Raw genomic sequence first — 25831 nt, 5'->3', positions numbered from 1 at the left:
GCAATATTTACTTGTAAGTAACAAATGTGAAAGCATGTTCCCGGTGCAAGGACTGATTTAATTAAGGCGGAAATATGCAGTGACAAGACAAAATTGTGCTCGGCCAACCGTAACCCACGACCTAACATAAAGACGTCTTTCTGAAGTTTGAGGAATCTCAAAAGACAGAGCAGCTAAATATTGCGTTGTTGAAACCTGCGCTATGTCATTGTGAAACTGAAATGAGCGTCGCGCGCTGGTGGTGACTTTGCGTATCGGAGATTTAATTAGTGAATACTGTAGCCTAATGCTTACTACACGAGTATAACGAAAATCAAATGTAAAGGTAAGAGTTCATGTAGCCCACTTGAAGTTTTAATTACACAGCTAATCATTGATAGACGTTTATCATGCTTGCCAATCTTGTTTATAGAATTAGTGTCGTTAACACAGTTGATGATGGAACCCAATGTCATAGCTTCAATACTAAAAAGATCTCTGATAAAACATTAATTCACATTGATAGCTTAGGAGTCCTACAGTTTCTCAATAACTTGGACATCACCAAGTCCTGTGGACCTGACAATGTGACAGGCATCATGCTAAAAACATTTGCTTCTCTGGTGTATAATAGCCTTTCTTCAATCTTTGCATACTCTCTGGCAGTAGCAAGGCTACCTTCGATTTGGAAACTTGGTAGAGTCCAACCTATACACAAAAAGGGAAACAAACAAATACCAAACAATTATAGACCTATTTCCATCACTAGCATAGTGTGCAAGCTTTCAGAACACATAGTTTCCTCATATTTGCATGAGATTTTTAAGGAAGGTAACATTTTTGTAGACAGTCAACATGGTTTTCGACCTCATAGGTCTTGCGAGACTCAATTAGCTCATACTGTTGAACACCTTTCACACCTATATGATCAAAAACAAATCACTGATGTTATAATATTAGACTTTTCTAAAGCATTTGTCACCGTTAATCATCGAAAACTGATCTTTAAACTATCACATATTGGTATTAGCAATGTCTTGCTTTCCTGGATATCTGACTTTTTTAGCGATCCACATCAATTTGTTGAATTCGAGGGTCAGAGGTCTAACACAAAACTAGTCAGTTCAGGTGTGCCACAGGGCTCAGTTTTGGGCCCTTTGCTTTTTCTGATATATATCAATGATTTACCATCTTGTCTTCAATCACAGTGTCGTCTTTTTGCCGATGATGCAATACTGTATAACACGAGTGACAAATTAACGCTTTTAAAACAAGACCTTTCTGCATTAGAGGCTTGGGCTTCTAAGTGGCAAATGAAATTTAATGTTGACAAATGCACATTCTTACAAATTGGTAAAAACATTAAAAGCCACCCTGGATATACTTTCAGTGGACAAATTCTAAATAAAGTGTCTTCTTTTCCTTATCTCGGATTACAACTACAAGCAGATCTAAAATGGAATGAACACATAGACAAAATAACAACTAAGTCTACACAGAAGTTGGCAATGATCAGAAGGGTGCTAAAATCTGCAGATACCCCTACAAAAAAGATTGCCTATTTTTCTTTAGTAAGGCCAACACTAGAATATGCCTCACAAATCTGGGATCCTTATCAAAATAAGCATGTCAAACAGCTTGAAAAGTTGCAAAATAAAGCACTACAATTTATTTTTAACATTAAGGGCCAGATAAGTTTTACAAAATTACGAAAGATACAAGTGTTGAGTCCTTACAGGAGAGAAGAAGAGAGGGTAGGCATAAACTATTTGTAAGATGTGTTGCCGAGGGCATAGAACCACCATTCAAATGCGAAAACATAGGATACAATACCCGCCAAAAATCAAACACCTATACTCCATATATAAGAACTAATGTATTCTATCAGTACTTTTGGCCCCGTACACTAAGAGAGTTAAGATCCTGATAAGATGATGTAACAATCTATATATATATATGTATATATGAATAAATAAATAGAAAAACACAATATAATTTAAAAAAAAATCTTATTTTGAAGCCACTTATTAGTGTAAACACACCGTGTTCCCACGCCCCTTACGCACCTGCTGTGCGGTCTAAGTGGGAAAATATAATAATAATAATAATAACACTTTAGTCATACCTAGGCAAGGGAGAAATATTTTGTTATAACTATTATATATTGTCCCACGACCAAACGAGCGGAGCGAAGTTTGAGATTTTTTTATGATAAATGCATGTGCACACTCTAACGTACCTGGTTTAAGTTCCTAGTTCTTGCCTCCTACCTCTCTCGTTCTCGCAGTTAAGATGCCGCATTCCTCTCTCCTGTCGCAAACCGGACATCCTGTTCTCTGCATCACACACACTTAACTTACGAAAATTATTCATCAACAATGAGATGAACCCTTGTTTTGAAATCTCATAAACAAATTTAACCATCGTTTTGTAGAGTCGTTAAAGTATAATAACGATACAAAACACATTTAAGCCTATTTAAATATTTTACCAAGTATTTGTAAACCGTCGGCATTATCTTAAAACTTATCCATCTGATCGGATTATACACAAATAGACAGATTAGTGTGGACGAAAATCACCACAAAATGCTTGAAAAGCCTGGTTAATAAAAGTTAAGACCGGCCTATGATATGCCAATAAAGCCGTGCGACAGATAGTAGAACTGTTTAGCAGCGCGCATTTCACGAGAAAACCGTGCTCATTTTACCTGATGAGTATAACTGGAGTGGCTCAGAACCTGGTCACGTGACGGGGGAATTTTCTGTTTTTGTCTAATATTTAATATCTCATGCCTAATCTTACCAATTTTTTTGGAGATTTATATTTTTTATACCTTTCTCTATTTTTCTATACATTTTTCAAATGCCTCTCTGTGTACAATAATCTGATGCAAGATTCTGCAAATATTTATGCACATTTTTGCATAATATCTTATCTTATACTTCTTAACAGTATTGGGTTATTAGTAGTGGGTTATTGCAATATTGCTGTGATGGAATATAGCATTGTGGCCAGTGTCTAATATTAATCATGATTAAATGCAACTGGGCATGTGCAAGAACAGAAAATGTGACAAAAACAGAATATTCCCCGTCATGTGACCAGGTTGTGAGCCACTCCAGTTATACTCATCCCATTTCACTAGTCTATGACATTGTTTACTTGTAATCGAATTTATTCAAAGGTTTCTGTAATAAATGTAGACCGTTTGAGGCGTAGACCGAACTACTATGAAATTGTGGTACACAGTTTATCAGCCTATGTTTTTTGTCCAATCACCGAAGGTTGAATTATTTAAAACGTTAGCCAAAATTCTTTACAACTTATGTACAAGCTAGGGCGGAACTACAATGCCCCTTTATGACGAAAACATTTTTTTATTTTGCTGCAGTTTCAGACGCGTGAATGCTCATACTTGCTTTCTGTTAAAGATCGCTATCAAAACCATTCTACATTCAACGCAACCAACTTTCAAACTGTGTATAGTACACAGAAGCTTGCCATTTTACTTCTAATTTTGCATTTCAGAGTTATAATAAACATATTTCCTTATTGTTGTTGAATTACATACATTACAGTAGATTAGGCCTACAGCTTAAATTAATATTGTTTTTATCGTTGTAAAATAGGTTTAAGATAGTAGTAGATTAGGTGTGATTGTTTGTGTGATTAGGTGCGATTTATTATTGTATTAAACCAAGCTTTTCAAGCTATTTCTAGAACATTTCTATTTCAAACAAGTCTCATTTACACTATACTCTGTCAATTCCTGCTGAGAACTACTTTATCAACAACCAACAGTACCCTTTCTTTTTCCATTATCACTTTGGTCGTGGGCTGTATGACAGAATTTTCTAAATTGATATCTAACTAAGAATATACTATTACTTAGATATCGAATTAGATACTAATGATCATACTTTTGATTTTTTAATTTCTAGTTATGATATTGATGTGAAATGTATTGTTTTTTGTGTCTCTTTTGAGTGAAATACTACAATGATTCTATGTGTAATGGTTAGCCTATGGACATTGAATTCAATTTCATCCAAGACAAATTTTTACCGCAAACAAAGTGGCACTTCTACCCCAAAAACCTGGCTGTTGCTATAAAACAAAATTGAAACAACAACCCAATCAATGGAGATGGGCACTACTATAGTGTTTTTCTGAAATTAGTTTTGACAGTAACGCGCTGTAGCAATAATGAACATAAGTATCGATGTTCCAACAATTAGTATTGAGTTTGCGAGGCGCACGACTCTCTGTAAGCTATTATCTTATAATCAACAATAACACGCCAGTGGTTTGTTTCTAAGTATATGGGAACTCTATTTCCTTCAAATGGTCAAAAATGACAATTATTCTGTCAATACCCCCTAGTCAAAACAAAAAGAACAGTATGCCTTTATACTTAGCTCTATTAGTTATGATCTTTTAATAAGTACGTGTTTATTAGGCATGTGATGATGACTCCTTCTGTTGGCAGGGAGGCTTAATAAACTCTCTTTTCTCGGGGCCTTATAGTTTCCTGGTTTTCCACCTTTTTGAGTAAGTTGTGTCAGCTTTGTGTTTTCTTCTTGATGAGTTGATCCTCTGCATGCCATTTGCTGCAGGCTCCTTTGGATTATACTAGCCTCTCTATGTCTTGGCTCCTTTCTTGCTGCACCCTCTTTTGCTACTTGGCTCGCTGCCAACTTATTGCTCTTTTGCTCGCTGCCAGCTTCTCCTTATATACTCATTCTCAGATGATTGCCAAGTGTCATTGATTGCCTAAGTTCATTCTTGGGAGTATTACACTATTCTTGTAACACCTATTTAAAGTGTCTTTGATGTCAGTCAGCATTCTTTTCTGACATGATATATGATATCTTGACATCTGCCATCTTATGAGATTTCATGACGATGCGGGTGCGCCAGGGTAATTATACTAAGTCAATAATTTGTACAAGATTGGCCATAACCTGCAAACCATGATCAACCACTGATTTGTAAAAAATGGATTTTGCTATAGCACCATATTACACCATTTTCTACACCGTTTGTAGCAGCGGGTGGGACTGCCATTTTTCTCAGCTTTTTAGTTTCTAATGTTTCCTACATGGTCTGTCGTAGCAATGCTTCCAACGCTGATGCATCCCTAGTTGTCATGTACATTGCTTCGCATTCCTAGTTTCCCGGTTTCTCATGCTTTCGGCGCTGAGGCATTTCTAGCTTAGCAGTTTTTTACGCTTTCATTTTAGCACTACAATTCTTGTGATGCCAATCTTAGCTTGATTGCTGCTTTTTGTTACGCTGTTTGCGGCCGGCTCTACTTTCGATGTTTTCAACTCTGACAACACTACATTAAAATTTCAAAAAGCATTCACTTAATCTATGGTGACTAGTTATTTGCAAGATCTAAAAATAATCTTTGAATTCTCAACCCAACGTGTTATGTTTTATTATGATTACCATCTTTGATTCTTAACTCATTTTAACAATTCTCACAATCAATAACCATTGATTTATGATTAGCTAACCTGTGCTTTCTTGCTGGGACCTCATGATGTTTCTACCATCACCCGTCCTTGAATTATGTAATTGATTGGCTTGTGTATTTTCACACAGTGTAGCTTTGTAGTAGCCTCAGAGCTCCAGCCTATTATACTAAACTCTGGTTGGTTGCGCAATTCAAAATATTTTAAGGGTCACCCAGTCCTATCATTCTCTATTCTTTCCTTCTTACAATATTATTTGTCATGATATTTTTGGATTGACAAGTTTTTTTACGACAAAAGAAGTTTCAGATTGATCAGTTAACGTTGGATAATAAAGCTCATAATATTAGTTGGTGTATTTTGTGGAGTTTGACTTAGGAGACTTCATCTTTGGTACTTTTTGCCTTTGACTCATCTTTCTCAAGTTTTACAAAGATGAACTCATTCTAATTCAGATTTAACTGTATTAACTACAGCTGAACTTCTATATATCGTGGTTAAATAGTTGAATTATAGTTATTTGTGTATTCTTGCAGGCTGTACACTCCAGTACTAAAAAAGATGAAGACATAACCACGCTGCTCATGGACACTCTAGTTACTAACAGGAAGTTAGTCCTGATTTGTTAATAGTTGTTTCTCATAAATACATATTGTATTTCTGTTGGTAGGTATATTTCAATGAAGGTTTAGTTAGAACATTATCATCGAATTGTATAATTTTAAGTTGATGAAACCGTTATTGAAATAATATAAACACCGAAAGTCCTTAAAGGTTTGTGACAAAAAAGGCTAGAATAATTGACCATTTGAAGTTTACGATTATAACTGCATAAAGTGTACGGGTGATGACTGTATAAACCTTATGGGTGCTGACTGTATAAACCTTATGGGTGCTGACTGTATAAACCTTATGGGTGCTGACTGTATAAACTTTATGGGTGTTGACTGTATAAACCTTATGGGTGCTGACTGTATAAACATTATGGGTGCTGACTGTATAAACCTTATGGGAGCTGACTGTATAAACCTTATGGGTGCTGACTGTATAATGATTCTAACTAGAAATGCTGAGATATGAATATTCTTTCACTGAAATATACACTGTGTATACTCCTATATGTTGTTGGTGTATATACATGTATCATCCGGTAAATGCATGCACTCATTTACAGTACACAGATAAATTAAATACTCTAATAGCCCAAACACCTACACCCACCCTCTTCAAGTTTGAGTTATTCTTGTTTGACTGTATTTTCTATCATAAATGTATTCTCTCAGGCCGTACACTACAATACCAGAAAGGGATGAAGACATAACCACACTGTTCATAGACACCCTAGACACTGGCAGGGAGTGAGTCCCAATTTGTTGGTTGTTGCTTTATTCATACGTACTGTATTTCCACTAGAATTTTATTTAAAGTTTAGTTTGAGCATTAATTAAAGTTATTAAATGTTCAGTTTTAAAACCTTTATTGAAACATTATAAATACAGTGTATCGGTAAATGTTTGATACAAAAAAGTTATATGCATTGGTTCAAGCTGCTTTAATGCCAGGCATTAGAGTTTATGGTGATCGCTGTATAAAGTGTACAGGTGATGACTGTATAAAGTGTACAGGTGATGACTGTATAAAGTGTACGGGTGGCGACTGTATAAAGTGTATAAGTGATGACTGTATATAGTGTACAGGTGATGAATGTATAAAGTGTATGGGTGATGACTGTATAAGGTGTATGGGTGATGCTGTATATAGTGTACAAGTGATGAATGTATAAAGTGTACGGGTGATGACTGTATAAAGTGTACAGGCGATGACTGTATAAAGTGTATGGGTGATGACTGTATAAAGTGTATGGGTGATGACTGTATAAAGAGTACGGGTGATGACTGTATAAACCCTATGGGTGCTGACTGTATAAACCTTATCGGTGATGACTGTATAAAGTGTACGGGTTATGACTGTATAAACCTTATGGGTGATGACTACACTAGACGCTCCTATAACGTATACCTCCTATAACGTAAATTCCAGATTACGTAAAAAAATTATGTAAAGTTTTTGCTTCCTACTGCGGAAAAAATTCCATATAACAAAATGTCAAGTCAGTCAAATTTTCAAAATCGATTCGAGTGTTAGTTTATTTCGTCGCACTTGTGGAAGAAAAAATGCCGTGCGCTTAGCGTACATTTTATTATACATGTATATGACTTCCGCGACATTCTAGCTTGTCGAAATAAATCGTTAAATACGTCGACAAATAGGTGAATAGGATAGCTGCGCAATGGTTCACAAATACAAAGGCGATACGTAAGTGGAGGTGTTAAAATGTCGGTTTACGAGTTTTATTGTCACGAGCTGGAGTATCATCGAAAATTATCTTTATCCTAGCCTTGACCCCAGGATAGTAATAGTTGACAAACCGTTAGAACTGCTTTTTATAGTAAAAATCTTTTGTTGTTTTGCTTTATTGTACACTTACAAAATATTTGTTACTAGCTTTTCCTTGCAAAGTAGACTTTACTGTTTAAAAAGTAAGCAAATCATTGTAAATGAACGTCGAAAATGTACAGTTCCTACCAATTTGTGTGAATTTACCGCAATCATGGTCTATTAAACCAGTGAGGTTGATCAAAACAGGGAGACAAGATGTTGATGCAAACCAATATTTCCACAGTTACGGTACAGCCTATGAATTAAAATAGTTAAGTAAAGTTTTACCTTTTTTGCATGATCAAAGGGGTGAGTTTGGAAAGATCTTGGAACGGCTTAGGATATTTACATGTATTTTAGTGTCCTTATAACGTAAATTCCCTAAAACATAAACGTTCCTGGAACTGATTATTTACGTTATAGGAGCGTCAACTGTATAATGATTCTAGCTAGGGATGCTGAGATATCAATATCCTTTCACTGAAATATGGTCTCCTTGATGTTTTAGCACATCTACTCCTTTTTCTGAAGACCTAGTCCATGCCTTACGCTACTCTATGGTCAAGCAGATCAGCTGGTCATCGCTGAAGAAGCTAGGCATACCCTTCCTAGGTATCATCATACCATAGACACGGTTAGTTTTTGTTTCATGTATCTGTAGCCTGTACTAGCGGAATCCCCGACGTTGCACGAGTATTAAAACTCAGCTTATAAACAATGACAAGTAATGTAGTTGCTTGACGTTTGTCGTTAGCCTGGCACATTGCCAATGGCTAATTTGATAAGCCAGTTATCTACGGCTCTTACTAAAAAGAGTCGTGAAAGCAAGCACAAAATGACGCTGCGCCATAACGGAGAGCGGTAGCTTATTTTCACCCACATAGCGACATATACTGCCCAATGAATCCACCAATCTCGCGTAGAATAATTGGTAAGATATTTGCTTCGCGACGGAAGGTTTCGAGATCAAATTCAGCAGATTGCAAGCTTTTAATTTCAGGATATCAATAGGCTATAGCAGGACAAGTTGAAGTACATGCACACAAACTTCTTGAGCTGTATAATAATAGATAGATTATCGTATAATACAATGCATGTATTTTGTATTAGTTTATGACTCTAATGTGCATGTGTGCATATATTTCATCATAACATCTTACTAGGATCAGAGGTGATATTATATATTCTAACTGTGACTTACATTTAATAGGTATACGGTCAGGTGTTGTTTTTACATAAACTCCTCCATATAATTATATGTATTCGTATATTTTACATTCTCCCATCGAGGTATCTTTATCATAGAACACATTGTATGAAGTCAATGTTGTTCTTTTAGCTCTTCCCAGAAGGTAAGCAGGAAATATCTGAAGAAATACAACAACTATATTGATTCATTGCCATGCTAAATAAACTAACCTCTATGATCATCTTCAGGTAAGAAAGATACTCCTCTATAAGTCATCATACTATTCCAGTATTCTACTCCAACTATCTGTAGTACATATTAAAGGGTGTTGAGTAGACAACTCTAAATCTCTTTAAATTGACTTGAGAATTACAGAAACACAATATTATTTTGAATTATATATAATTAATTAGACATAGTAAAAGTAAATTCCTGTTGCATCCATTTGCTACCTTTTGTTAATATACATACCATGGTCTACTCGTATACACGTTATTATACTGACAGGTGAATATGGGGCTTGTCTAGAAAGACAAATGATGGTTCCGTGTATTCTAAAATTGAGTTTCCTTCTCGAGAGTCGTGTCCTCCTTTCAGGAATTGCAAAGGAATGTCAGATGAAGAAATGGTAAGGTTTAAAAGCAACAGTACATTGAACTTGCTAGCATATTATGAGCAAGCCTAAGCTTTTCTGTGTTCTGTATTTCAACTTTCTGTAGTACAACATAAACATGATAAAAACATGTCAAAGCAGAGTTATCATAATAAAACAGAGAATAACAATAATAATTATAATAATGTGCTGATATATTATTCCTGTTTTCTCTCTTCAGTTCGTGTTCAATCTTTTAAATGAGCTAATTTAGGAACACTTTGAGATGCTTTCAATGTAAAAGCTTAACAAAAATCAACATCCTTGAATCAGCTTTTACAAAAACACCAAATCAGAGTCATTGATGTCTTCACATCAACTATCTTTCCTAGGTCAGTATAATAGATAGAAAATAACGGGTTTTAAGACAGGCTGGATTTAGATAATAATGGATTTTACGACACCCATCTCTATCATTCAAAATCGGACTAAACATCCTTAACTTCCACTCCTAAAAAGCTAGGCTGCGTCACATATTTATGGGCAAGGCTGTTGTGCCGATTGTGTTGTTTTTGAGACAGATATTGAAACGCTTTAAAAAAGCCTTCATGACTTTGAAAGTTAGTGGACCAATTTTTATTTTGAGTGCAAAGTCGGAATCAGCGTGTCTGATTTACCTAGAAAATACGATCGAAGTTGTATGTGGCAGTCATGGTTTAAACAGAAGGCACATACAGTAGGAAACTGGCAGAACTCTGAAATGAGATGTGACCTAGATTAGATATAATTCTGTGACTATATCCCATCAAACCAAACAGAACTGAGCAGGTGCATGAAAGCTAGAGATGCCGCGATTCTACATAAATTCACCAGCCAATTCAGATACCTCTCTGATATACTGATTCTTATTGAAAAATAATCCGATTCAGATACCAATTCAGATCTGTTGTGTTGCATAGAAAATTGTTCATTTTACTATAGAAAACATAAATATTAATGTATGTGTGTATTAATATATTTATCTGTTTTTATTGGTATATTGTTGTCAACGAAAACAGCAACAACGTTAGCAGCACCTGTGAAAGACTAGGTTTAAGACTTGTGAAAAACCTATTATTGTTTAATGCCAGTATATTTTATTATTGCTAGTACTCTGGAGTTATGTGTGACTTGAGTGATTGTCATGTGTAATAACTATGTGCACAATTATTCGGATAAGTAATGAGGTAGCTGAGTGGAGCAGTGGTTGGAGTGTCGGTATGCAAAGTCAAATATATAAGTTAAATTCCCATTTGATGCATTTCTTGTTTTAACGCTTCAAGCCTGACTTCAGACAGACAGACACATCTATTATTATAGTAAAAATCTTTATTGCTCTTCTGCACTGAACTTGTAGTATAACTTTAGTCATTACTCCATAATAAAACTATTATCTAACAAATACATATATAAATATATATTTACAGGCTAGTGGTCTTCTTATTGCTACGGAGTCTCGGTGTAGGGGCAGTAGAGCTAAAAACAGAGGGTTTCCTTGTACCTTGTGAACCCTGTTTCACACACTAACTGTAAATGCAAGTATGTGATTTATTAGACCTAGCCACATTAAATTTTGAGTAGTCAGCACAATTTTGTGGAGTAACAACTCATTTTGTACCTCTCTTCATTTTAGTATATTCATGAATCTTAGCCTAATAAAAATAGTGGTAAAAGATTTAGTCAATAATAAAGTTTTTTTATTTGAAGATATGCAAAGTGAAAGGGTCAGTATTTTTTTCTGTAAACAATACAGTTGAACCTCAAGGTGTGAAGTTAATTTATGCTGTTATTAAACTCGTATATCAATCAACTTGAATGTCAATCGAATAAATCCCATTTACAATCACTGATATCAAGTTAATTTCTGACCTGAAAAAATGAAATCTGTGAATTATAGAAATAATCAGGTTTTCTAAATAATAAATACCTAAATATCATCTAACAGTGCATGATAAAAGCAAAGAAAAAGTGTTACTACGTCAAAGAAGGATATTATTTGGCTGTCTAACTTTAGCAGCGGACTATTACAGCCAATAGAAGTGGAGGTGGCTGAAGCAGAGCATTTTCTCGACTTTAAACATGAAGGACACACTTGGTGACAAAATCAACAATGATATCGATGAATTCCATGTTTTCAACGAATACAAGAAACTATGTATTTGCAAGAGAATAAAGCTGTTTTGTTAACTTTCAACTTGAACTTAACATTGTATATTTAATCATCACTTTTATTGTTAGTTATATTCTCATCGGTTATATCAAATGTTGCTAATCACCTCTGTATTCACAAATAAAATGGAAATATATATGAAAATTCTTTATGCGACGTTATCGACACTTTGTTTACTCGTTGTGGCTAGCTTGGTGACCTTGACCCAAAACCTTTATTCACGGCACTACTAATTATTTCCAGATCTCTCTGTTTCGCTACCTTTTGGTTGATAGCATCTTTGGTTTTGTGTTGATCCCTCTGTATCGACACAAAGAGTGTAGTCATCTACATTTTATTATACTCTCAGGCAAATAAGAGGTTGACTGGAAAGACCAGTGAGGATCCCGTGTATTCTAAAATTGAGCTTCTCTCTAAAGAATTGTGCCCCTTGTGCAGAAATCCCAAAGGAATGTGGAATGAAGAAACGGTAAGTTTTGAAAGTATCAAAACATTGAGCTCTCTAACATAGCACTGAGCATGCATGTTTCTATCTAAGCAAGTATAAGTTCACTGTTAGTGTTAAATTTCTCTAGACCTTGATATCCAATAACTCTGCCATCTCTGGTGATCAAATCCAACCCTCGCATTAATATCACCTGCAATGAGCAACTCATCTTTGCTGGCTTGATTTTTATTTTTATCATGCATTTCAACTGATTGCAAAAGTTTTTCTTGGTTTTTTTTCAAAATCTTTCATAGTGGAAATACAAACGCTTATGATAGACAAGTACTCATTTTTCTGTAATGGCAAGTGCAGAGTCATTATCCTGTCAATCACTGCAATTGGGCTTTGTTCTATTTCCTAGGCTATGTCATTTCTGGTAGCAAAGCCAACTCCAGTCTTTCTTTGTTTATGCACTTATCTGCCAATCTAATATAGAATGTGTTGCTGTTGCTCACTAAACTCCTTGATGGCGTTAGACGGGTCTCACAGAGTGCTGCAATATTAATGTGGTATATCTGAAGTTCTGTTGACAGCGTTAAGTTACGGCCACACGTAACGAAGGATTCGTTCAATATGACCGAATTCACGAAATTAACAGAATTCACTTACTTATCCAGCCGAATATCACAGAATTATCTGAGCTGTGCATGCACACCGAATTCGTTGATGAAAAGTTTCTAATTGGTTAGACAAGTTATTAGCGAGCACGATTCTAGCATCTTTTGCAATTAGTATAGTCCAAGACAGGTATTGCGACACGCAATAAATGTACGAGTGCAGTTCAACTGCTTCAACTACACCTGATGAAACTGCTTAGGTCGTGCTATTGTTGGTTAGCGAACATGATTCTAACATCTCTTAAAATTTGCGTAATTAAAAGCACATATGGCGACACACAAGAAAAATATTACGGCAATTTACCATAGTAAATACGATGGAACTGACTTGATTGCGCTAAAGATGACAATGCTTTTACCACGGAGCTTTTGCTGTTAAAAAGAAAGTTGTTATTATTAAAAAGAAACGATCTGTAGCCATAGTGTACGAACGATAAAAACCAACAATAGCGCAATCTAAGCAGTTGCATCGTATGTACTACATATGCTGAATTGCACGGGTACTTTTATTGTGCGTCGTAATACATTTCTTGGAATATACTAATTGCAAAAGATGCTAGAATCGTGCTCGCTAATAACTTGTTTAGCCAATTAAAAGCGTTTCGTCGACGATTTCGGTGTGCATGCGCAGCTCAGATAATTCTGTTATATTCGGCCGAATAAATCTGTGAATTCTGTGAATTTCGTGAATTCGGTTAGATTGAGCAAATAATTCGTTACGTGTGGCCATTCCTTTAGGCAGGTCTCACACAGCGTGCTGCAATATTAATCTGGTTTATCTGAAGTTCTGTTGTTGACAGCGTTAGACCGGTCTCACAGAGTGCTGCTATATCAATCTCGTGCATCTGAAGTTCTGTTCTTGACAGCGTTAGACAGGTCTCGCAGAATGCTGCTATATCAATCTAGTACATCTGAAGTTCTGTTCTTGACAGCGTTAGACAGGTCTCGCAGAATGCTGCTATATCAATCTGGTATATCTGACGTTCTGTTGTTGACAGAGTTAGACAGGTCTCACAGAGTGCTGTGATATTAATCTGGTATCTGAAGTGCGGTTGCCACCAGTGCAATGTTTTATTATGATTGATTTGAGCTATTACTAGCAAGAACAGGTCTACACATACTGTCATCTTTGGTCTGCTGCTGCGGCTAGCTTAAGACTAACTTTATCTTTTCCTGTCTTCGAGTGCAGCCATAGCACACCTTCTGAGAAGTCTAGTCAGACTGTATGTTGGATATTTTACTTCATTCTAACGGGATGCCTAATTATACCCCTGTTTGGAGCTGGTAGTGCCAGTTTAGTCTCCGGCAAAACGACCTTCAAAGCAGGTTGTGTATTATCCGATAGCAGGTGCAAGTATCAGGTGCAATGGGTAAAGTTAATATACAGTAGGCGCTTCTACAACATAAACAATCTATTCCAGGAAACAATTTCATGAAAGTGCATGAAAGCTCAAAGAAAATTTATAGAATATGAAATTAACAAAAATAACTCAAAATCGTAACCGTAAAGATTGCTCAAGTACTACAGTTTTGGAGTATAATTATTACTAGTACTCTGGCAGTCCTGTGTGTCATGAGCGATAATCATGTGTAATAACTCTGGGCATAATTATTCTATTATTATTTAATGACAGTATAATTTATTATGGCTAGTGCTCTGGAGATATGTGTGTCATAATAGGCTGTCATATGTAATAACTAGGTGCACAATTATTCTATTTTTATTTAATGCCAGTATATTTTATTATGGCTGGTACTTTGGAGTTATGTGTACCATGAGGGATTATCATGTGTAATAACCATGTGCACAATTATTCGGATAAGTAATGAGGTAGCTGAGTGATGCAGTGGGTAGAGGGTCGGTAAGCAAAGTCAAATATATAAGTTAAATTCCCATTTGATGCATTTCTTTTTTAACGCTTCAAGCGTGACTTCAAACAGACAGACACGTCTCTTATTATAGTAAATATCATTTTTGTTACTGTTCTTCTGCGCTGAACTTGTAGAATAACTTTAGTCAGTGCTTCATAATAAAACTGTTTTTTAACAATTACACATATAAATATATATTTACAGGTTGGTGGTTTTCTTATTGCTCTGGAGTCTCGATGTAGGGCAGTCAAAGGGTCAGAGGGTTTCCTTGTACCTTGTGGACCCTGTTTCATACATTAACTGTAAATGCAAGTATGTGATTTATTGGACCTAGTCATATTACATTTGGAGTAGTCAGCACAATATTGTGAGGAAACAACTCCTCTTGTACCTCTCTTCATTTCAGTATATTCATGAATCTTAGCCTAACAAAAATATTGGTAAAAGATTTAGTCAATAATAAAGTTATTTTATTTGATGATATGCAAAGTGTTAGGGTCAGTATTCTTTCTGTAAACAATACTGTTGAACCTCAAGATGTGAGTTTAATTCATGCTGTGATCAAACTCGTACATCAATCAACTTGAATATCAATTGAATTAATCCCATTTACAATCACTGGTATCAAGTTAATCTTTTACCTGAAAAAATGAAATCTGTGAATTATAGAAATAATCAGGTTTTCTAAATAATAAATACCTAAATATCATCTAACAGTGCATGATAAAAGCAAAGAAAAAGTGTTACTACGTCAAAGAAGGATATTATTTACCTGTCTGACTTTAGCAACGGATTATTACAGCCAATAGAAGTGGAGGTGGCTGAAGCAGAGCATTTTCTCAACTTTAAACATGACGGGCACACTCGGTGACAAAATCAACAATGATAGATTAATTCCATTTTTTTCAACGAATACAAGAAATCACGTATTTGCAAGACAATAAAGCTGTTTTGTTAACTTTCAACTTAAACTTAACATTGTTTATTTAATCATCACTCTTATTGTTAGTTATATTCTCATCTGTTATATTAACGGTTGCTAATCACTTCTGTATTAACAGATAAACTGAAAATATCTATGACAATTCTTTATGCGACGTTATCGACACTTTGTTTACTCATTGTCGCTAGCTTGGTGACCTTGACCCAAAACCTTTATTCACGGCACTACTAATTATTTCCAGATCTCTCTGTTTTGCTACCTTTTGGTTGATAGCATTTTTGGTTTTGGTTTGATCCCTCTGTATCTACAGAAAGAGTCTAATCATCTACATTTTATTATACTGTCAGGCAAATAAGAGGCTGACTGGAAAGACCAGTGAGAATTCTGTGTATCCTAAATTTCAGTTTCCTTCTGAAGAGTTGTGTTCTTTATGCAGGAATCCCAGAGGCATGTGGAATGAAGAAACGGTAAGGTTTAAAAGTATCAAAACGTTGAGCTCTCTAACATAGCGCTGAGCATGCATGTTTCTTTCTAAGCAAGTAGAAGTTCACTGTTAGTGTTATCTTTTTCTATACCTTGATATCCAATTACTCTGCCATCTCTGGGGATCAAATCCAACTCTCGCATTAATATCACCTGCAATGAGCAACTCATCTTTGCTGGGTTGATTTTTATCATGCATTTCAACTGATTGCAAAAGGTTTTTTGGTTTTTCGAAATATTCCATAGTGGAAACACAGGTGCTTATGATAAACAAGTACATATTTCTCTGTAATGGCATGTGCAGAGTCATTATCCTATCAATCACTGCAATTGGGTCATGTTTCATTTCCTAGGCTATGTAATTTCTGGTAGCAAAACCAACCCCGCTCTTTCTTTGTTTATGCACTTCTCTGCCGCAGAGAATTCACAGATTTATCCAGCCGAATATCACAGAATTATTTGAGCTGTGCATGCACACCGAATTCATCGACAAAGCGTTTTTAATTGGTTAGACAAGTTATCAGCGATCATGATTCTAGCAGCTTTTGCAATTAGTATAGTCCAATACACGTATCGAGGCACACAATAAAAGTACGAGTGCAATTCAACTGTTTCAACTACACCTGATGAAATTGCTTAGGTTGCGATATTGTCTGTTAGCGAGCACAATTCTAACATCTCTTAAAGTTTATGTAGTTCGAAGCAAATATGGCGACATGCAAGAAAAATATTACGGCAATTTACCATAGTAAATACGATGGAACTGACTTGATTGCGCTAAAGAGGACAATGCTTTTACCACGTAACTTTTGCTGCTAAAAAGAAAATTGTTAGTATTGAAAAGAAACGATCTATAGCCATAGTGTACAAACGATAAGAACCAACAATAGCGCAATCTAGGATATTGCATTGTGTGTACTATGTTGAATAGCACTACTACTTTTATTGTGTGTCGTCATACGTGTCTTGGACTATACTAATTGCAAAAGCTGCTAGAATCGTGCTCGCTAATAACTTGTTTAGCCAATTAAAAGTGCTTTGTCGACGAGTTTGGTGCGCATGCACAGCTCGCATAATTTTGTTATATTCAGCCAAATAACTTTGTGAATCCGGTCAGATTGAGCGAATAATTCGTTACGTGTGTCCATGCCTTTAGACAGGTCTCACACAGAGTGCTTCAATATTAATCTGGTTTATCTGAAGTTCTGTTGTTGACAGCGTTAGACAGGTCTCGCAGAGTGCTGTGATATTAATCTGGTATATCTAAAGTTTTGCTGTTGACAGCGTTAGACGGGTCTCACAAAGTGATGCAATATCAATCTGATATATTTCAAGTTCTGTTTTTGACAGCGTTAGACGGGTCTCGCAGAGTGCTGTGATATTAATCTGGTAGATCTAAAGTGTTGTTGCTACCAGTGCAATCTTTCATTATGATTGATTTGAGCTATCACTACCAAGATCTCTTCTGCAATTACCAAGATGGTCTTGTTTTTCCTTTGTTTCCTTCCTAGCTGTTATTTCACTGAGTGATGGCGCCAGAGCTCCACAGCGAGAACCCTTTTCTAGCCGGACGATGGTCGAGTTGGTATGATTAGTATTGATTTGAATCATTTCCATAAATCTACATGTATTTATAAGGATTAAAGAAACACCAGTTTTTGATTTACTAGAATCCCTCTCTTTGCAGTACAGAGATGTAATCTAGCAAGAAAGAACAGGTTTACACATACTGTCATCTTTGGTATGCTGTTGCGGCTAGCTTATGACTAACTCTTTCTTTTTCTGTTTTCGAGTGCAGCCATAGCACACTTTATGGGAAGACTAGTCAGACTATGATGGATATTTTACTTCATTCTAACAGAAGGCCCAAATACACCACAGTTTGGAGCTGGTAGTGCCAGTTTAGTCTCCAGCAATACGACCCTCCAAGCAGGTTGTGTATTATCTGATAGCAGGTGCAAGTATCAGGTGCAATGGTTAAAGTTAATATACAGTAGACCCTTCTAAAACGTAAATTATCTATTCCAGGAACGTTTACCTTATAGGATTATTTGTAGTGGTAATGAATTGTCAAGGCCATTTATTATGAGTGTAGTTGGTGAGTACAGTGACTATCTGTTAGTTAAGTACACCCAGTCAACAGTTACCTGTATCAGCTCATAATTATTTGATTGTTTTGTTTCTTACAGGTCTATAATTTTCTACATTCACTCTATGCAGATGTTAGACCCTTCAACTTTCCTAAACTCCCCTCTCAGGCTCCGGAGAGGAAACACTTGCCAGGCGTGGACTCACTGCGAGATTGGGAAACCAAAACAGCCATAGGTCATGCAGAGATGTCTATGTGCTATTTATTGTATATCACATCTGCTATTGTAATTGCCGGTTTGTTCTATTTTGTTGTCATCAAGAGAAGACTGACTGCGTTCCAGAAAGTGTCCCCCACGAGCGGAGTCAAACCTTGACTATAATAAACCAATTTACTAACCAAATAGAAAGCTATGTCACCAAAATCTTTGTTTTTTCTTGCAAATTGTGTGCTAGCATACATGCCATCTTCTTTTATGTAGAATTTTGTCTACTGGTGCTCCTTTTTTTAGCCAATTAACTTTCTGCTGATCTGCTATAAGTTTTTACACTAGCTTTGCCAGGAAATATATCTATACCGATATTCTTAAAATTAGCAATAAATCACTGTAACCGATTGAGTAGATAATAACAGCAGTAGTATATAGAGAGCAGATCTACACACAAAAGTTACGGATCCAGCGGGGGGATAGAAAAAGGGGGTTGTGAATTAAATTGGCTAGGGGTGTAGATTGAATCGTGTGGAGTTGAATGAGATGTTGGGGTTTGGGGGGAAATTGTGGTGTAGAGTAGGGGGTTGAATTCGAGGGGTTACGGATCCGCTCCTGGCGTAATCGGCGGATTATCTGTGGATGAGTCATCGGATTAGCGGGGGATGAGTCATCCGATTGAACGCGGATTATCGCGTGATTAGTCGGGGGAATCGTCGCGGATTAGTCGGGCGAATCGTCGCCGATTATCGGTGGAATAGTGGGGGTGAATATCTGGGACATCGAGGGCTGGATGGTTTTCCGGAGTGGATCTCGCGGATTATCGAGGAGAGCGAGAGATTACCTAGCGGATGAGTGAGGGGGTTAATATCTGGGACACCGAGGGGTTGATTTTCCGGAGATTGTTATATATTTGGTTGAATGAGAGATAAGTTTTTATTATAAAATATAAACTATAAATGTTACAAAAAATTCAAAATCATTCTGTCATTCGTTTTAAAAAGGAAAGTTTTGGAATACATCTTTCATCAATTTCTGTGTCACATCGAAGAACTAAAATAAGAGTTGATTTTCCCAAAGAATTGAGAAACTGAACAGGAAGTAACAAATCTAATCCTTCATTATTTCCAATATTATCATATATGAAGGTATCTTTAGGTGTAGTAGAATTTGAAATAGGTTGAAGATTACAGATAAAGTCAATATCTTGAAAATTCGATCCTGGAGGACATTGCAACATTGAAAGAGTAGAGTTATATCCACATAATTCTCCTCTGTAGAATAATTTGAAATCAATTAGAATATCGATTGTGGAATTTTGAACTGAATATTCACATTCAGAATATGTTAGAACTTGCTCCGATGAAGCTGACACTATAGGATTAAGGTATAGGTTTTTTCCATCTGCTTCATCTTCATTTAGTAGTTCTTTACACGCAAATCTGTGATTGCCTGGTAATGGATAACCACAATGAATGTAGTCCAATGGAAATATTCTTCCGCATGTTTCATTATTCTTGTGATATAAAGTAGTTTCTTCGAATGGAAGTAGTAATGAAACTTCAAATTCATTGAGTGTTCTGCTTAAGCAGTTATTCGCATCGGTAACATATTGAATTCTTTGATTTCCATTTATTATTCCCGTAAAGCGTAAAATGAGAAATATTATAATGTGCAAATTCATTATAGTCATAGTGTCTTTTTAAAATACTACTCTCTTGACTGAAGTAGGCAAAGAAAATGCATAAAAAAGTATGTCAATATAATATATATAGTTCATTCTTCAAAATTATCTTGAAATACTATACACAAAAAAAGTTATTCAATTCTATTTGATGAGTCAATCCTTCTTGGATATAAAGTGATTAAATATAAAGAATTATGCAAAGTCTAACTGTGATGATTATCAATTCTTCCCATTGATATGTAGGAGTTCACTGAAGTAACGATTTGTAGCATGTTGATCATTGGCTTCTCCTCTCAAATATGGATAAAGTCTTGTTTCGGTTAATATTATGTTTGAAGGTGTGTTCCAATCAAGTGAGGATAATAATGATAGTTGGACTTTGTCACTCCTTGGTCCGATTTGAGCAGATTCCAAACACGTTCCAATATCGAGTTCGGCAAAAGTCTCATGAAGTTCTTGTCGAGTCAATCCTTCATTTCCATATCGTATTTGCATTATTCTAATACAATATTGACATCCTCGAGCTCCCTCGAAGCATCCACACCGACTTTCTAAATATGTTACGAAACGTTTATAGATATAGAATCCGATAACATAGTAAAAAGTTTCTTCAGTAACTCTTCTGATGAATTTTTTTGTGTTTTTCTTTACAACCACTCTTGATAATTGTCCATCCTTAAGATGAGCTGGAATAAACTCCTCTAGAAATATAACCGACATTGTTTCTGTTTTCTTCGTTTTTTTTTTTTTGTTCCTTCACCAACAGAGCTAAATTGAAGAATGGTGGAGAAATCTAGAGGAGTAGACTTAATATCATTCCGAATCTTCTTTTTTTTATTTTCATCCAACAGATTTTTCATCTATAATTACATCATCAATTTCATGCTCGATTTCCTCTTCCACGTTTTCTCCGATTAATGGAAATTGTGCTATATGAATGAGTCTTCTGAAGAGCAGTTGTTTCGTTTCATCACGTTGAGTAGGATGAGTCATGTAGTGCCGAATTCTATTCCAAAACACGGTTTCAAAAATCGTTTCTTCCATCGTTTTAAAATCGGTCGCGATAAATCTGTTAATCCATTCTAAATCAACCTCTTTTCCAATTTTACCTTCTCGAATGGTAGCTTCAAGATCAACCCATTCAAAGGTCATCTTCAAATCTGAGGGTGTTATCGATATTTCTTTTACACATAATGTTGATTCCAAACATTCCCTGCATTCCAACGCACTGCAGACACAGTTGGACTTTAATCTTTTCAATGACACAACTTTTCTAAAAGCAGCTGTTCCTAGAATGTAGTATAAACATTCCTCGGTAAGATGTGTACGAATTTGTTCATTTTTGTCAAGATGAACCAAGATGTTATCTGGGATTATTTCTGCAACCTCGAATGGAACAAAATCTTTAATCAGAATGTTTTGAGTCATGTTACTATGAGAAAGTCTACATTCGAAATGAATTTACATTGGATAGTATATTGAATTTATATGAGCTTAGTTATATATTATTGATATTGTATATACGAAAAGAAGAGCCAATGAAGAAAATAAAATTTTATAGTAATAATACATCGAGGAGCAAAACTCTACTATCATATATACTTAACAACAAATTCACTTCTAAAAATTATGCTAAAATATATTCTGTGCTCACTCCATCGTTACATAATCTTCTTTTTGAATAAAAATATGTTAATCCAGTTCTAAGTTGAGTGTATGAGAACACTCTATTGTCTTTTTTTACAAAACCTTTGTTTACCCCTTCCTTAGGAGATCTTGAATGTAATACTTTTAAAAAAGTGTCTTTTGTAAAACTATTTGTAGTTTTACTTAATCCTTTACTGCTATGCTTTGTAGAATGAGTTTCATCATTCCAGCAAAAGTAAGTCTTAGAATTTAAAGCTACTATTCCATGTTCTGAAAATTCTACTTTGAATAAACCAGGAGTCCTTATATCATATTGATATACTTCTTTGCAACAATTTTGTAATTCCCACAACTTTGTAGGAACAGATTTACAGAGTTTGAAATCATCCGCGTGTCGATCGCAATACATCCTAGGAAACCATTTTCCATATTCTTTGTAGTATATATCAGCGATCTCTTTTCTAACGATATTATCCATAGGTGCTGAAAGAGCCATGTAGGCACTATCTGTATCCATCGCCACATACTGGAAGTCCTTTCTGTCGAAGTATCTAAAATAAAAAATTTCAATCCTTAATTCTTGTTATCTTAGTATTATAATACTCCCATTTCAAAAATTATCATTCAAATGTTTACCATTATACATATTTTTTCTAAAAGATACAAATGAGATTACTTACCTATCCATGAAGTCATAGTAGAACTCCAACATCCGAAGTTTAGCCAGTTGTAATATGGAGAATCCGATATGTACAGGTATATCCATTTTCATCTGAATAAATATATACAGTCCTATTAGATTCCTTTACATATATTAGCTCAAGTAAATTTTTCATTATGATGCAAATATATCAATAAGATAATAAATATATACTACTAACCGAAGGCTTGTGTTGAGTCAACTCATAGAAGCTATCAACGATTTCCTCCAAAGATTCAAATCTGTGTGATCGTATTCTCAATGATGCTTCATAATCTCCTTGAATATACTTGACATTTCGATGTTTTAATTTCTCAGTGATTGTTTTCCCGTACGATGAATTTCCAATGAGTTTATTGGTTGTGGCTATCAACTCTTGGTCAGGATCTTTGTCACCAGCTCTTCTAGCATTTGAGACAGATTCTCCAAATGACTGGAAAACTCTTCTAGGGGTGTATTCTATGACTTGATATATTTTGGTTATAATCAATCCATGATTAAGATACCATTTTGCTAAAGTGGTGAGTAGTAAAATTTTTTCTCCAAACATACTCCCCACCAAAGTTCGTTGTTCTTGAGGTAGCACTCCTTCCTTTTCAGCAAATTCTTTCATACTTTCACTAAGATGATTTCTATTCAAAGATGTATTCTTGAAAACGGGGCTCATTTCTGAAAACTTTTCGTATAAGTTTTCAGGAACAGATATATCACATTCAATGAATCCATATATCTCCCCTTTTATAATCTGCTGAATAATCTCATCCTCGGTGGCAAAGGAATTGGAAGGATAAAACTCTTCGTTGAAGATACTAATAAAGTTCTTAATCTCGGTGTTATCCTCAATCATCTTGTTCCATTCACACTCCCAGATTCTTACTAAACGATATCCAAGTTCTTTAACATATTCTTCCTTCTTTATCGTTTCCTCCAGAACTTCACTCATGGGTCGATTCTTATATGGATGTATACTTATTCCTTTGGTCTTGTTACAGTTATGTCCATGCCAGAAACATCCATGAAATTGAAAAACTGTATTCGATTCTTCACAATATCCATCAACAGGAAGATTATGTTGTCCAATTCTAAATTCTTTATCGTTGTTTTCATGTAAGATTTGAATATTGTCCTTCCAAGTCAAAAATTGTAACCATCCATGAGCAGCCATGCTATTTTTTCGAGAATGAGTGTATGCAAATCCATTTTCGAATCGTCTTATTCTAGGGTTTCCAGTAGGCGTTTCTTGCATCATACTCCACAAATATAATGCATTTGCATCAACTCCTAGAATAAGTTCACAAAGTTTGGATTCCTTTCCAAACTTTCTTTCTCGAATCAGTGTTTTCTTCGACTCATGAAGTCTGTGAAAAACAATGCTAGGTCCACCTACGATATTGTCCTTGATAGTAAAGTAAATATCTTTATCACTTTCCTTGATCAGACAGACAGGTTGACAAGCTTTGAAATGATGTGATGAGATTGTCTGATGATGAGAACTCATAGGATGAAGAGGCGAATCTGAAAGTTTCAACATCCATTTTACTGCCAATCCAGGAAGTGTAATGGCATCTTTCAACATATCGATTCCCATGGTTCTGTAAACTTCTTTTTGTTTTTCTACAGCTTCAACAAATGGTACTACATCGAGATTGTTGTACCATACTAGAAAATCTTTTAACGTTTTCATCTTCTCTTGTTTCCAAATGTTTAAACAGATTTCATAATCAGCATCCGAAATATGTTCATCTCTCAAAGAACTGTAAAAGCATTCTTTAGCTGGTAGAAACGGTTGTTTCAACTTTTCAAGATCATCCATATATTCATAAGGATAGAATCCTTTTTGTTGAGAGCATTTGAAAGCTTTGAGATACTTTGCATAGGAAAATCCTGGAGCAATGAAGTTGGAAACATCCAAGAATTTGAATCTTCTTGATTGAATACAGCTCATCTTGTTTGTTCTTTTCACTACAAAATCAAAATCTTCGTCTTCTGTGTCTTGAAGACATCGAAGTAGAGGTCCTTTCATCACATTCAGGTCGTAGTTTTGTGAATTAAATCCTAGAATCGGAATACATGAGATGAATTTGTCGAAACGATTAAATAAATGACAAAATTTCTCTCTTGAATGGTATACTCGAGGATTGGAAAATTTGCAGGATTTAAATCTTTCTTCAACTTTTCCTTGCTTTTCAGCTTTTGCCTTCATCAACTGTCTAATGTAGTAAAGTTTTTTTTCAAGGATATCCCGGGCTTCATCAGCAATTTGGGAAATATACTGAACAAAAGAAGATATACAAGAATCAGTATCTCCCTCACTTACAAAACACTTTGGATCCTTAAATCCGGGTACATTTGAACAAACTGATATACTCATCAATTCGTGTCTCGATGTGAATGTAACCGAATTGGAATTTGGTGGAAGGTCGGATTTTGGAAGATAACACTCGATATCATAGGTGATTAAAAAGGGATAATAAGTATCTTCCTCAGCCACGGATATTCCTATCTCTCGTTTCAGTTGTTCGAAAATTGTAGGTGTTGCCTTAAACTTTCCTCCTTCGAAGATGAAGTTTGTTACTACTTCTTGACTACATTTATGTCTATTGAAATTTCCTCTTTTTGTAAAGCTCACTTCACAGGAAGGACAACTAAACCCTTTAGTATAAGCATTAACATCCTTGATGAAACTGAAATGAGAGTTCTGCAAATCGAGGAAGAGTTCCTTTCCCTCTTTTTGGGACGATGTCCAGATGACTGTTGAGGTTTCATCAGCATTCAGAGAAAATACGGTTATACGGAGGTCAAAACATTTCTCAAGAGAAATTAAGTCTCCTAACTCAATTCCAGGAAAATTATTCATCAGAACTTTGTTGGATGAGGAAGAAGAAATGTGATTCGAGTACTTTTGAAATAGCACCTTCACAAGTTGCTGTTTTGGTCTTTGTCTGGTGCAACTACATCGGTTTGAACACTTACACATTACCTTCAATGCTAAACACCTGAAGAAACAGAGATTGTCTGTGTAAGGAGTGCAGCTACGAGGAATGTTATGCATAGTGATTACATGTCGATTGTTAAGAATGTGAGTCGGAAGATCTGAAGCCATTCCTATTTGCCCCATTCCAATCAATTTATAGAAATAGAATGAAATATTGGTAATTACATTCAATTTCCAAGCTGTATTCGGGCGTTCTCGAATCGCTATAGCAG

At 35.5% G+C, this 25831-nt stretch overlaps 2 long non-coding RNA genes across 3 annotated transcripts; one reads left to right on the top strand and one right to left on the bottom strand.

Annotated features, from left to right (window-relative positions):
• Positions 1-216: 216 nt before the first annotated feature.
• Positions 217-15132, top strand: LOC137398923 (uncharacterized). Of its 2 annotated transcripts, XR_010979060.1 has the most exons (7): positions 217-325; positions 5999-6072; positions 6746-6820; positions 8410-8535; positions 9241-9338; positions 9598-9718; positions 15072-15132. It is a non-coding gene; the product is annotated as an uncharacterized lncRNA (long non-coding RNA). The 2 variants fall into 2 exon arrangements; XR_010979061.1 differs by lacking the exon at positions 5999-6072.
• Positions 15133-22358: 7226 nt separating this feature from the next.
• Positions 22359-22869, bottom strand: LOC137398952 (uncharacterized). Its single transcript, XR_010979077.1, has 3 exons — positions 22806-22869; positions 22605-22696; positions 22359-22475 (listed from the first exon to the last, which is right to left on the bottom strand). It is a non-coding gene; the product is annotated as an uncharacterized lncRNA (long non-coding RNA).
• Between the last annotated feature and the right edge of the window lie 2962 nt (positions 22870-25831).

Source organism: Watersipora subatra, chromosome 6 (assembly GCF_963576615.1).
Source record: "Watersipora subatra chromosome 6, tzWatSuba1.1, whole genome shotgun sequence".
NCBI classification, from domain to species: Eukaryota; Metazoa; Bryozoa; class Gymnolaemata; order Cheilostomatida; family Watersiporidae; genus Watersipora; species Watersipora subatra.
Note: the sequence above shows the minus strand (reverse complement) of the source record. Positions and strands in the feature narration are given on the sequence as shown.